Below are 14,302 nucleotides of genomic sequence, written 5' to 3'. Positions count from 1 at the left end.
CGTCATGTATTTCATCATATATTCTGATATTCTCTTGTAGCTCGCAGTTTTAAACAGTACGCAGTAATTAAGTTGAAAAATATTAATTTGAGATTTTGACATGTATTAATTGCAACTAACCTTATATTATAGAACATACGCAAACATATCAAGTGAAATTCTACTTACTACTTACATATACAACACAATATTACTACAGAAATATTGGTAATATTTGTTAAGTAAAAATACAGCGTGCAATTTTGGGCATTACCACCAACAAATTAAGATATTAATCATGGCAACGCCTGCTTATTAAACTAGTTTTTTCCGGCGCATACAAATGAGCTTATTAAAGCAACACGCATATCCTTTAGGTACACAACAACAAATACATTTTTATTATATATAAAGGCATACCTATGCACAAGTATATGTATCAATTTAATGTATAAAAATTTAATATTTTTTTCGCCAACAATAATCAATTTAATTGGACGCTGTCGGTGCTATTTAAGCTGAGCAAGTGAATACCCTGCGGCCCTTATTTTCGTTGTTTTTTGCATTTATCACAATTAATCTTATGTTGTTGTTGCTGTCAGTGTTGCACTTGAACCTTGTGCTGCTGTCAAATTATACACCTCCATTGCCGTACGGGCACATAAAGTATGAAGCGCTCGTGTGTAAATACAAGGACATCGTGTTTAATGCCACAATCCGGTGCACGGTGCACACGATCATTAAATGTAAATTGCAGCGAGTGCGGTGAGTTGTAAGCAACATTTTTTTTGTATTTGCTCTGATTTCCGCTGGAAACTTTTTTCATGAAGCGTTTATGCACATACAACTATAAAATTGTGAAGTTCGGGGGTAAGTGATAAGAGATAGATTTTTTGAAGAAAAGGGGTGATTAAACACCATTTTAAAGTCTTTATGCTTCTTTGACTTTGAAAAAATTATTTTAAGATTCGTTTAACACCTTTGATATAATGAAGCCTTTCGTCAGTTATTCAAACATGTTCGGTCAATAGCTTCTTCTAACCTCTCTATATCGAATAAAAAAACTTTCATTATCTTTGTTGACTTCATCGAGGATGCTTCAAGCAATATGTGAGAATATAAGCGACAATATAAGCAACACTAGTGTATCTGTTCCAAAATGTTTATGCTAAACATGGGTCCGATCGCTCCATAATCATTTTTATTTCTACATTTTTTTTCACGCATGATATTCCAACATATCAATTAAATAAGCCATCACGCTACACTTCAACAATGTTTTCGCCAATTTTCTCATTAATATTTTTTGAAGTTTGTACTCACCAACGCATTAACGTCACATTGCCAGCACCAAAAACAAAAGACTTAAGCAACGAACCTCGTGTCGTTGCTCCATCATTTCTTGTTGTTGGTAGGGAAATTACTTAATAATTTACATCAAAATTTATTAATTTTAATATGATTTATAAAAATTTATGAGCGGCTGTGAGGCATTTAACAATTTGCCAACCAATAAATGTTGCTTGCAACCGAGGAGAATAACAACAGCAAGTTTATGCAAATTTGTTTATCATTGCATATTTGAGTGTGTGTGTGTGTGTGTGAACAACTACCGTTGACATTATAGCCCACAGGCAAACAAACAGGCCTGTAAGTAGGCAACGTTAACCTGCAACATATCAAAAATTGCGGCAAAGAACAAGCATTTCGGTTGTTTGCCGAAAACGACGAATTTTCGGTGAACATTAAAGCGTGTTTTTGTTGTTGCTAGTGTATGTTTGCTGCGGTGCAATGACTGCAGGCTAAGAACGTACGCACATTAAGTATGTAAATGTGTGTTGGTGCAAGTATTATGCATGACTTAATAGCAGCAGTAGTGACCTGAAATGTGTTGTACAGTGTTCATGGGTGGTAAATTTGAAATTTAAATCTAAAATTAAAAAAAAAAAAAACAAAATATTGTTGTTGTTATTTTTCTCTACATATTTTTTTTTTACTTTCCATTGGTATTATGAACAACTGGCACGCAAAATTCGAAAAATAAAGAATTTGAATAAAATTATTTCTCAAAACAGCCCACTGTTCACCTGCAACACAAGTTAAAAAATGTAAAAAAAACACTGTTGCACAGCAATTTTGCATTTTTATAAGCAACTTAAATCAATTGAGTTGGTAAAGCATGCAACAACAATAAAAATGCACTACAGCGATAATAAAGATGAAAACAACATTGAAAAAAAATCAAAAAAAAAAATTAAAAGCAACCGCACGAAGTTCCAAGTAACAAGCGCGAACAGATGAAGAACTGCTAAGAGCAGTATAAAACGGTGAATAAGGCCGCGTAGTGTCCCAGTGCGTAAGCATATAATTTATGACCAACATAACTGCCATATGCGCCTTAATAGGTCCCAATACATAGCACCACTTTAGTTCTACGCCTGCACACACACTTATGCATGTAATTGTTGTAGTTGTGGTTGTTGCAACATTTCGTTAAGCTTGTTGCTGCTCGCATAATAAAATCGCCTAAATAAGTGTGTGAGTGTGTATGTACGAGTCCAAAAAAAATATACTTTGTGGCACGAAATTTCTTCCCTCAGCTGGCAACAAACACATGCAGCAGTGCATTGTGCGACATTGTTGTCGCTTCTCATGCCGCGTTGCGTAAAACCAAAGGCATAATTAATCAATTTTCTACTCAACAGCCGAGACAGAAGCGGTAACGCGAAAAATATTGCCGAACAAATCAGGCGGCAACAGCTAAAATAACAACAACAACAACACATGTGGCAATTTAGTAATAATAACACATGCAAAGAAACACTTGCAACAACAACACGTTGCTTTTATTTGCATATAAATATGTTTGACTTGGTAGCAAAACGAAATTTTCTTGCACTTCGAATTTTACTGGGTTGTACGGAGCTTGTAGAAGTGCTTGAGTAGTTACATATCTCCTCAGTGGTAAAAATTATTTGACTATATTTTGAACGAAGGATTTTGCTTTTGCAATATTGCTTTTATGTTGAAGTTTATATACTTGAGAATTAAAAAAAATAACGAATACCAAAATATCAAAAAAAAATATATTCAAAATTATAAAAAACAAGAACAAATGCTCACACTCAGTACGTTGTTACGACCAGTTCGTTTGGGTACAGAAATAAAGATCAGAAACCCTATCGAAAAGGTTATTCAGTTCGATTCTACACCATTTTCCACGGGGTTACTTCAGTAAGTGACTGAACTCACCTAAACCAATACCACATAAATTATATTCACGCAAAAATCGCCGGCACATTATTTAAATATTCACCAAGCTATCAAGCATCAAGCTAGTTACAATATATACTATAGTACTGTTCGTTATTGCTGCATGTCAACGGGCAGCTTTCGCCCAAAACAGCGTGTCTTCCACGTGTCTTCATGCACATAATTTAACTGTAAATTATTAATTTTGTTGTTTACTGTCGCTTCTGCTATCACTTTTATTGTTGCACTCAGTACATAAATCACCGCTTCTTGCATGCAGTTATTTGACCCTGCTTGGCATTTCCTGCGCATGCGGCTGCAAGCTTGTGTAACTTTTTATTGGCGTGTCATTGAATTTTTTATGTGTAAACAATGCCTGATTATGGACTCCAAAAAAACAAACAAAAAAAAAATTAAAAATTTGAAAAATACAAAAAAATTAAAAAAAATATTTAAAAATAAAAAAAACAAAAAGGGATTAAATGTCTGCTACGTCCACGTCGTTAATCCTAGGTTACGCTAAATTCTGATAATAATAGTGCGTAAATCAATGATTTTTCATCATGTTCTGAGTTGGTTTTTTATTTTTAGCTCATACAAATATTGCTGTCCCAAAATTCCCTTTGGGGGGTAAAAAGGTGATGAAATAAGGAACATTTTAAGATATTTTCGAAAAAAAATCGAAGGGGGCATAAGTTGTTAAAAATTCCAAAAAAGAAAAATGTTTGCTATGAAATATTAATTTTAAAAATTTTTACGATATACAGTTTCAAAATTTGAGAAATTCTGTACAAAAAAGTCACATGGTGTTTTAAAATCTGTTCATTAGTTTTAAAGTTATGGCGGTTCGAAAATTTTTTTACAAAAAACTTTGGCCCCTTATAATATGGCAACCCCGCGTTACACAGACCTAAAACCATATGTTTTATTTTAGGTTTTACATGTACTATAAGATATATAATTTCCAAAGAAAATAAATAACTTTTTTTTCAAGTGGCTTTTTTTCCAGAGAATGTCCCATATATAGTATATATGTATATTTTCTGGTACTTTTGAAGTTATTCGTTCTTTGGAGGCTAATTTTGAATATTTTAGTTGTATCAACCAAATATTTTAAGAGATATTAGTAACCTCTTGTAAGATATTCTCAAATTCGAGTGATCTCCGCCTAAGTGCTCCCCGTTTAAATGGCTTTCCCGCTTAAGTGCCTCAAAAGTCTTGCATGTTAAGAAGGGGCACTTAGGCGGGTATTACTGTATTTAGATTATGGAGTAATTTCATTAATTGAATGTTACCAAATTCCATAGGAAGTCTTATGAATTCTTTTAAGCCCACAAGAACTAGTTAATAAGGTATGCGAAAAGTAGAACCACGATAAGCTGTAATAAGAAGATCGGCGCTTCAGCATTAATTTAGCCTCGAAATAAAAAAAACGTGTGATCTCAAAGACGGCCTATGCCACTCACAAATTCAAAAGTGGTACTTATATTGGTGGTACTTTGATAGCTATATAAAGCACAAGTTGCTACTGCAGAGATAATGGTTTTCATATTCTAACTTGTTTACCTGCCTTAAGGGGTTATATACAGTTAGACGGCCGAAAAAAAGTGATTTTTCCAGAATTTTTTCTTATAAAACTTTTTAATTTATTGATCCAAAAATTTATACACATATACCATATCTTTTAACTGTATTTTAAGACTTAGTACTAGTAAAAATATTTATTTGAAAAAGAGCTATAGCTGATCTCCAGGAGACGTTTTGCGGTGACCACTATATCTCGGAACTGGATCATATGAAATTAAAAAACCAAACAGATTTCGTTAAAATAATGTTAAATCTAGTAATTAATCGAAGGAATAAGCAAAATAAAATTTTTTGACAAAATGGCGGTTTCTCAAAAAAAAAAATCGATTCTTCGCCGAAATTTCGGCCTTAAATTGTTTATAAAAAAAAAAATATTTATCGGAGAGAAAAAATCTTCGATTAATTACTAAAAAATATATTTAAGAAGGTCGTGTTAAAATTTGAGACTAATCGGTCCAGCCGTTTTCGAGTAATGTTGGTCACCGACTTTGAAAACACCATTTTGAGAAAAACGCGCTGCCGCTCGGACCTTGTACTTCCAAGCACTCTGAAACGCCTTTTCAAATTTGCTTGTAACTTTGAAAATATTCACCGGAACGGAACCGGAATATGAAATTTTCTGTGTGTATTCTTAAATATATGTACATTAAGAAAATTAAATAAAAAAAATCGATTTTTTGAAAATTCTTACTGTATATAACCCCTTAAAAAACAACATTTTAAAATATGAAGCCATCAACCGATTATTTTTCTTTAATTTCACTACCTTTAATTTTCTCTCAAACTATTTTGATTACTTTAATTTTTGTTATCAAGTTTTTTTGCTGCTGTGAAATTTTGCATTTTTGACATTGCCGTTCCACCTTCGTGGGTGAAAAGTTGAAATGATTTTTGACAGTTTTTAATGGGAAACCAGTCTTAAAGTGTTACATGTGACAGCTCAGCCTCGGCCATCAGGTGTAGTGTGATAGGCCATGGAGCTGTCAGTGTGTGGCATGTTGCTGTGGCACGCCTCGATTACGCCCGAATCCGATTTAATTTAACACACACACACACGCACGCACAAGTATCTTTTATTGCCACAAAAAAGCAATTAAATTGCCATAAAATTACAAATATACAAAAAAACTGAGTATCCAAACAATCATATATTCTCAAGTAGTAGTTTTCCAAAATGAGTCAGAGCTTAATTTGAGGAAATGCTATTTGCTTAAATATTAGAGTATGAGAAAATTTAATCGAGTACAGGTCTAATAAAAAATACATTTACATATACATAATATGTAAAAAAATAACTTTTTCTTATAAAAAAATACCCTTTTTTTAAAAAAAAAAATACCTAGTTTTTAGAAAAATATCTTTTTTCATAAAATATTTAAATTATATTTTTTTATAAAAAAAATATATTTTTGCTTATTTTATGATTTTTTTTTATAAAAAATACCTTTAAAAATTACCATTTTCTTATTAAAAAATTCCTCAAGCCGAAAAAGCCGCGTCTACTTCTTCCGAATGAAAGACTACTTATAATTTTAACCGAACCTTTAGAAACTCATCACTTACCCATAAATGCCGTCCTTAGGCGCCACACATCTCTCGTTCATATCAATTATGAACATGCGAATATCACAACCTCCATATTAATGCGTTTTATACTAACCCACATTGGGGTAATTTCCATTGCATGGCGACCGATAAATTTCCCAACGCATGCGCGGAATTAAGTTATCAACGGTAAAAATGTGCAACATAAAATTTAGCGATTAATGCAATCGGGAGAAAGTAATTAAAATTAATGCACTCCGAAAATGAGCCACTCAAAAAGCATGACAAATCACCGTGAAGGTAGATAAAACAGCAAAAAAAAGCAACAACTCCAACAGTGAATTCACTGCAGCAACACGCATGCGCGACTGTTCGCCACTCAGCTTTGCTCAAGTTGCTGATAGCGTAATCGCTTGGCCGCGAAATAAACGCAATCAATCATGCGAAAATCAGCGATGCCACATAATGTGGCAACGCCTCACTGACTCCGAAAAAAACAAAACGGAGTAACAACGAAGAGGCTGCAAGGCGCGCGGTTTTTTGAAATTTTGGTTGGTACAGCAAGGAAGATGCGTGCGAAATCGACTGCGGCTACAAAAAGTTAAAGTAACGAAAATATTCCCTCCAAGTCGCAATCAACACTTTGGCATTGGCTGTGTGTGAGCTGCGCTACAGGCCTGGCATAATGACACTGCGCGGGCTTGCTTGTTTTTGTTATCGGCGTGAGTGCCAATGGCGACAATGCAAACTGTCCGTTATTAACTATATTTTAGTACGCAAAGTGGTTGATGCGTTTCATGGGTGTGTATATGTTTGCGTGTAATTTGTCACAATTGAGGGAAATTTATATTTCTTCCAAATATTTTTTGCGATTTTTTGGCTAAGTAATATATAGGCGTATACAAATTTATATAATTTTTGTGTTGAAATTGATATTTTAGTCATAAAACTGCTTCTAAATGTCGAAATATTGATATTTACGTGAATTGTCATTAGTTTTGTTGTATCCTTATGCTCCCTCTGTATTTCGCACTCAATCTTATAAGCTGTCTGGTGTCCACAATTCTTATTTTCATTGAATATCTCACTTCACGCTTGCTCAAACCAACTATTTAGCTCAGAAAACACATAAAATATAATATTCATAATATTTCAGTAAAATATTCGCGAACAAGGAGGAAAAAATTTAAATTATTTTATGGTGCAAATTATGGCACTCAAAATGAGGTCAATTTATGCTTTCTCCCTAAAGGATTTCAATGTTGCGATATTATTTTTCCAACTTTTTTATTTATTTTCATTCGATTTGTAGCATTTTGGCCATTTTATTGTACCATTATGAGTTGATGATTTAGCGGTTTACTGCACAGTGTTGTTTACTTAACTAACGTTTCTGGTCACTGGAGATTTGCTGCTGAATTTATATATGTATATGCACTTAAACTACATGAGTTGCGCAAATATTGAATAAAGATAACTGCTGCTTTATCAAGAATTTTAATAATTTTAAGGCGGTTAAACTGTGCCGTCAGAGCTGTGTGTGTTAAGTACAAAGGACAATACTGTTTACCGCAAATGCATTCTGGTGTACATGTACATACTTGCTTTTGGAGTTTTTTTGAATGGTTTGCTGACTCTTTATCTGACACTTTCTTCTGGAACATAATAAGACGATTTATGACTAAACAATATCCATGCGAATAAGACTCTACATGTGTATGTAGAGGTACTGGTTTGCGGAATCCATCAAATTTAACCACCGAAAACCTTAAATTAAGAATTGAGCGAATAGTCTGACAGTCTTAAACAAGAAATTGATTGATATTAACTTTAACAGAGTCAAACATTCGCCAGACACAGGATAAAGCACATCGTTAGGTACATCTTCGGCGAACCCAGTGACGTGACTGGAATCGACATTAGCCGACTTAAGAACTTTATGGTAGAGTCCAAGCGCTTTGTTGTATTATAAGAATCTTAGAGATCCGGCAGCAGTATCCGGATATCACAAGGGACAGTCGAATCTGTCTAAGTGAGTTTCTCTGCATTTGCGGAGATCTACCCCTTAACCCAACCTAATCTTTAAATATTAATGTGTCAACATTAACCCAACAAAATATTTGTAGAGATCTGTTTGTATCCCAAACTTATTCTCAACTGAAAATGTCACTTTTTAAGCCGAATATTTGACATTTGCGGGAAATTTTGCTTTTCTTTTTTAATTCCAAGAAAAGTGCGGCTGAGGCTCATCGACGTTTGTAACCGTTTTTATATAAAAAAAATTAAATTTACAAAAAAAAACGGTGGAAGCAAAGTTGTAGACCAATAGCTTCTGCAGAACATGTGGAAAAAAGAATGTATTCATTCAACTATAGTCCCCATCAGATATCATGCCAGCGCTTTTTCAAATCGTTACAGTATTGTTTTTGGCTAAGAATTAACGCACAAGTAACGAATTGTGCAATTTAAGAAACGAAAATCGCCAAACAAATAAAAACTCTTCTAACCCTAGCGGCAGAAAAAGTGAGCTAAAAATTTGATCGTGCCAATAAAAATGTTGCACTTGGACTCACCAAACCCGTGAAATTTTATATGTTACATTTCGCGTTATTTTTTGAACACACCATTTACAACCAAAAATGTTTACTAAGCTCATCTAATTGTAAATCGCTCAGCCGCTTTCGTTTTTATTGAACATATTTTTCAAAATTTTACAAAGCGAGATGCATTTACAGACATAAAGAGCTTGAGAAGCTGGTCGTTCATGGATAAAGCTCGAAATTATATAAAAAGATGAGTCGTCTTTGAAATGGTTTCAAGACCGGTTTCCGAAGTTTCAAGAGGATCGACACACACCACATTTTCGTCGATTTTAAAACTGCTTTTGACAGCATGAAAAGGTGCTGCATTTATGCCGCTTTGTCTGAATATGGCATCCCCGCAAAACCAATACGGCTGTGTAAGATGACATTGAAAACCACCAAAAGCTTAATCAGGATAGGGAAGGAACTCTCCTAGCCGTTTGAAACCAAACAAAGTTTCAGACAGAGTGATTCACTATAGTGTGATTGCTTTAACCTAATGCTGGAGCTGCAGAGCTAAATAGAGAAGTTACAATCTGCTATAAGAGTATACAGCTGCTGGTGTACCAAATCCAACTAAAAATTGCACATTGAAGTAGTAAAAAAGGGCGTTGCAATCAACTTGAATTTGATTACCTTAAATATTTTTGTCTAAAAACGAGAAGCTAAGGTACTTAGTAACTAATTAACCATTTGGGCGCAATAAAGTATTTGCAAAGTATACAATTAAGCGTCATTTCCGCGAAATTTTGCATGCATGCAATATGATTTCCTTCAGCAAATTTGTATTACAATAAAAACTACAACAAAGCAAAAACGCTGGTTCATCAAACAACTTGTCAAGTGGAATAAAATTTTCCATTAACACATCGTAAAATCTTTTTTGGCGCTCATCATAATAAAATGCAGCGCAGAGATATGAAAAAAACCATATATGAAAACATGAAGCTTACAAAAACTTGCGTTGAAATTAAGAAATGAAACTGAAACGGTACTAATATACAGAACAACAACCAATACAATAACAAAAATAAATAAACAGCTACAGAATATAGTATGAGAAATACAGAAAGGAAAAAAACAGTTACAAGCGGTAAATAAGCACAAGCAGCAGCATATAATAAGCGGCGATTTAAAATCAACAAACAAAAAATTTTATAACCTCAAAAAACAGATATTGTCAAAAGTGAAACTGGTAATTAAGTGCTGCGGACGCCACACGCAACATGACACACCGCCAGTGTGCTGCCTTCAAGCTGTATATATGCATACTTGTGTGTTTGTGCGCCCTTAGTTGGTTTTTCGAGTTGTTGTTGTTGCCAGCGAGTATCAAGTATCCTGTAGCAGCGCCGCAAATGAACACAGCAATAACAACAAATCGTAAATCTTCGTACTGTCATTATTTGCCTTTAATATATCCAGTTTCAGTGCCAGCATTCGCCACAGAGCAGAAAGCAACTACAGCAAGAATTGCCGAAAAACGCAAAACACACAGAAGTTGGTCAACGAGAGATTGAAGCAGCGTACAACGGCTTGCTGCCATTGTCAATGCCACTGCCACGGCTGCGACGTGCGGCAGTTCTGACAATAGCACACAGTGCTTATCGCTTCTTCTCTCTTTCGTGCTCCTGCTTTTAAATGCTTTTAAATGTTGCTGTCTCTTTCAGCGCCAAAAGTTAATTTCGGCCAATTTCCAGTGAAGTGCATGAAAAAATCGGACAGCTCCTTGAATGCTACACTGTTTTCTTGTTGGCAGTTGTTGTACATTTTTAGTTTCTTTGTTTTGCTGCAACCACTTATTAGCGCTAAGAATTTTGCTTTTGGACGCCGCTTTGCAAAAACAGATGTTGCAAGTGCTGCGAAGTGATGCCACTGAATTGCCAATTGTCTGTCCGGCTGACTTACTGACTAACTGACCGCCTATTGTTGCCGCCGCTGATTTTTTGTTGATAATTTTGGTGGCCTTTGTTTGTTTATGCGCAAAAATCTCTTGTGATTCGCAGAAAAATGCAGTACAACAGCAATAACAACAAACGGTGCTGGGCAAAAAGAATTCCTGCGGGCAAACTGACATTTCGCAGATGAGTTGTTGCTGTGTGTTATTGTATTGTTGGGCGTTAATTTCGAAAAACAGTTAAACAGTTATTTTTGCTTGCATTTCCGATTTTATATTCGCATGTTGAAACTAGTCTGTTAATACAATATGTTATATTTATAATTCATACCAACTAAGAGAATACTTTTCTAAACTCAGTACCCGCTCACTTCAGCCAAACCTAATAAAACAAAAGACTTAATTTCTTGTATGCGCTCATAAAGTTCCCGTTTTGCGTTAATTGGCTTAGCCGTAAGGCAAAAGTAGCACGCCTTTCCTTCAAACCGCATCAACTTGGCCATTTTTCTCTTGCCCCAGCTGAGGCTTATCTGCGGCATTTCGACGAACGCGTCAAAATAATTTGTCATTTAGGCTAGTCACTAGCTATAGCTAGTACAGACACACACACGCAAAGAAATATATGGCCGTAGGCAACACTAAACTGTGCGGCATGAAGATTACGCCGCTGCGTTGCTGTGACGTTGGCGTCAAAGCGATGGTGTGGCGGTGATTATTTTCGTTGGCGTTGTGGTGCGATAAAATTGATAAAAATTTACTTTTAATTTGATTTGGACAACGTGTCTGATTGTTGTTGTTCCTGATGAGAAATCTGCATGCACCACTCAAGCTCAAGCCGTTGGCACAAATACAATTTACTGGCGCGTTGTGCTCAATCAAATGATACTTATCAGCGTGATGTGATAAAGCGACGGTGGAAAAATGGCGCAAGCGCATGTTCAGCTTTTTTATTTTTTTTTAACAAAATTTTAATACCTTTTATTTAAAATAGATAATTATTTTTTTTATTGTCATGATTTTTTTTTTTTCAAATGTTTTTTAATTTTTTTGCAGCATTATTTTTCGCAAAAATTACTTTTCCGATTTTTTTTATTATTATTTCTATTTTAATCGAATTAGTTTTTATAGATTAGTTTACAATGCGTATCCCATTTTTAAGCACATACTTCTGTCTAATCCGCCATCAGCCAGTGATATTGATCTACAACGCCGCACCGCAGCAACTAAAACTAACTTAAATAAGAAAAAATCAATAACATCAATGATTATGCAATCGCTACTGAATGCTTGTAGTATCGACCAGCTGCAGTCGTGAAAATAGATTTACAATATACATATATCCACAATTTGTCATCTAAAACGAATTTTTAAAGACACTTACGCGGCATTTATTTAACACTCAAATGTAGCACGGTCGATTTCTATTTTTATAAATAAATAACAAAAAGTTACTGCCATTAATATGATACCGAAAAGTGTAACTAAAACAAAAAATTTGCAAACTTTAATAAATACGCCAAAATGTAGGCAACGATTTTTATTATTTTTCACTTTTAGTAAATATATTTGACAATAATTCATTTATTCAGATAAAACTCATTTTCGAAAATACTGCATTCTTTGAAAATTTTAGAGAATTCTGTTCCGTTTTATTGTAGGACAGGTTTTTAATATAAATGGCGCCAAAATGTAGGCAACGATTATTATTCACCTTTAATTTTCAAACATAAGTCCCAAACTAAAAGCTTAAAATTTGAACAAACTAAATATTTTTGGCATCTTTTTCGTAGTTAAAGCTGAATAAAAACAGAAAATCATTAAAAAATTTAAAAAAAAAATTTAATAATTTTTGGGTGTTATTTCTTACAATCCTAATTAGCTTTTTCAATTTTAAAGCCTACTAATACTTAGTAGGCACAAAACTCTTGCATGCATGATTTGATTTTAGGCGTCATAATACTAGCAATTAAACGTATATCGGACTATAACTCAACATTCGCCTTCTTATAGGCACAAACCCTGTAGGAAATTATAGCGAAATGACAAAATTGTGTGACAAAACATAAATTAAAATGAATAATAGAAATAAAAGCAAATTTGTGTGAAAAAATTCGTATTCATTAACACTCTCCTCTAAAGAATTGTAAAAAATCGCAAAAATTCCATACATTTTCCAACTGGCCGTGTAACGGTATGCCCACATAACGGTGCAAAAATTTTGCAAACTCACGCATAAATACCAATTTTATTGATGATATTTGTGCGAATTTATGATATGCAACGTTTATCTGCGGAATTAATGTGCCACTGTCTTTGTGTCTCTGTGTATGCGGCTTTGGCACTTGGCAGGACTCAGATTTATTAGATATGCCGCGCGCGCAGCTTTACTAAGCTTACACACATATTTCGGTAGCCATATTTGTTGTACAGACAGTAGTTAAGGTTTATGAGTGTTTGGTCTTGTCGACATAAAATATTTACAGTGAGTTGAACACGATTTCCAAATGCCGGTCATAAAATTCATTAGAGCAGCCATTTAATGCGCGTAGAGTCGGCATGAAATTTGCAGTGCAACGTCGCGGGTTGTGCGCAATGCACAAATGCAAATGTGATTAAAATTCGGTTTTGTAGATTACTATCGCACAACGCGATTAGGCGGCAATTTTTCGCGTTACTCCATTTTTCGCATAACGACGATTATTCACCACCGCACATTTTTGACGGCGCATTTTCGTAGATTTCTTTGCCGATCGATGCTAACGGCATGTTGAGTAATTAGCGTATTTATTTAATATTTTTCATTTAATAACCATTTAATGGTAGTTGGCGCTTTTGGCCAATTAGTTTTGCTCAACTTTAAATGGCTGCCAAAGCACTAATTGAGCACAAGCTGTCAATAAATTTCAGAATTTGAAATGCGGAAAATGAAAAAAAAAAATTATATATGATTTAAAGCTAAGCGCACAGCAGTTTTTAAGTAAGTGTAAGTGTTCATTGAAGAACTAGTACAACTATTTTTAAAGTATAGCGATCGACTGAGTCATAATTTCAAAGTTAGTGAAGCTTGAATCGTCAGTATATTGTTGATAGAATTGGAAAAAATTAAAGACCTTGCCATTTAAAAGGAGAACACATCGCGAAACTATTATATTGAAAAAAAAATATTACCTCTTAACCCTTGGGATATTCCTTTAATTTATTAAATTTATTAAGTTAGGCAAACACACAGACGTTAGATGTCGCTGCTGGAAATAAATAATAAAATAGAAATCAGCTGATGAACTTACTAACTTCTTATGAAAAGCAAAAACAAAATTGTATAACAGCTGACCGATTATCGAGTAGCCGGCAGTGAGAAGGACAAAAACTGGTTTGTCAATTAAAATTTTAATTGTTCAACTAATTTGGCTGTGCGAAATACCCCTACCGCCTTTTTGTCTTTTGAATTTTACGGTTATGTATA

Source organism: Zeugodacus cucurbitae, chromosome 2, assembly GCF_028554725.1.
Source record: "Zeugodacus cucurbitae isolate PBARC_wt_2022May chromosome 2, idZeuCucr1.2, whole genome shotgun sequence".
Lineage (NCBI taxonomy): Eukaryota > Metazoa > Arthropoda > Insecta > Diptera > Tephritidae > Zeugodacus > Zeugodacus cucurbitae.
Note: the sequence above shows the minus strand (reverse complement) of the source record.